Source organism: Arachis duranensis, chromosome 6 (genome assembly GCF_000817695.3).
Source record: "Arachis duranensis cultivar V14167 chromosome 6, aradu.V14167.gnm2.J7QH, whole genome shotgun sequence".
Taxonomy (NCBI): Eukaryota; Viridiplantae; Streptophyta; class Magnoliopsida; order Fabales; family Fabaceae; genus Arachis; species Arachis duranensis.
Genome location: NC_029777.3, coordinates 50,902,522 through 50,903,847, shown reverse-complemented (window position 1 = coordinate 50,903,847; position 1,326 = coordinate 50,902,522).

Genomic DNA, 1,326 nt, shown 5'->3' with positions numbered 1-1,326 from the left:
TTTAAATTCAAAAACCCTAATTTACATGAGTTCTTGTGTAGGATATACCATCCAATTTAAAGAGCAATGAGTGTGCTCTCCAGACTTGTGGTATTTTTCTTTCCTCGAAAATAAATTTTGCATGGACTCTAGAGCTAAACACAACCTTAATCGGGGTCAATAGTACACGATTAAAATATATTTTACTCCCATTAAATTCCAAAACCCTAATTTACATAAGTTCTAGTGTAGGATACCCCCTCCAACTTAAAGAGCAATGAGTGTGCTCTCCAGACTTGTGGTATTTTTCTTTCCTCAAAAACGAATTTTGCATGGACTCCAGAGCTAAACACAACCTTAATCGGGGTGACGAGCATGATTAAAATATATTTTACTCCCATTAAATTCGAAAACCCTAATTTACAAGGGTTCTAGTTTAGGATACACCCTCCAACTTAAAGAGCGATGAGTGTGCTCTCCACACTTGTGGTATTTTTCTTTTCTCGAAAATAAATTTTGCATGGACTCCGAAGCTAAACACAACCTTAATCAAAGTGAGCAGTACACGGTTAAAATAGATTTTACTCCGATTAAATTCGAAAACCTTAATTTACATGAGTTCTAGTGTAGGGTACACCCTCCAACTTAAAGAGCGATGAGTGTGCTCTCCAGACTTGTGGTATTTTTCTTTCCTCAAAAATGAGTTTTGCATGGACTCCGGAGCTAAACACAATCTTAATCGGAGAAAGGAGTACATGATTAAAATATATTTTACTCCCATTAAATTTGAAAACCCTAATTTACATGGGTTCTAGTGTAGGATACACCCTCCAATTTAAAGAGTGATGAGTGTGCTCTCCAGACTTGTGGAATTTTTCTTTACTTTAAAATGAATTTTGCATGGACTCCGGAGCTAAACACAACCATAATCAGGGTGAGGAGTACGCGATTAAAATATATTTTACTCCCATTAAATTTGAAAACCCTAATTTACATGAGTTCTAGTGTAGGATACACCCTCCAATTTAAAGAGCGATGAGTGTGCTCTCCAGACTTGTGGTATTTTTCTTTCCTCGAAAATAAATTTTGCATGGACTTGAGAGCTAAAAACAATCTTAATCACGGTGAGGAGTACACGATTAAAATATAGTTTACTCCCTTTAAATTTGAAAACCCTAATTTACATGTGTTCTTGTTTAGGATATACCATCCAATTTAAAGAGCGATGAGTGTGCTCTCCAGACTTGTGGTATTTTTCTTTCCTCGAAAATAAATTTTGCATGGACTCCGGAGCTAAACAAAACCTTAATCGGAAAAAGGAGTACACGATTAAAATATATTTTACTC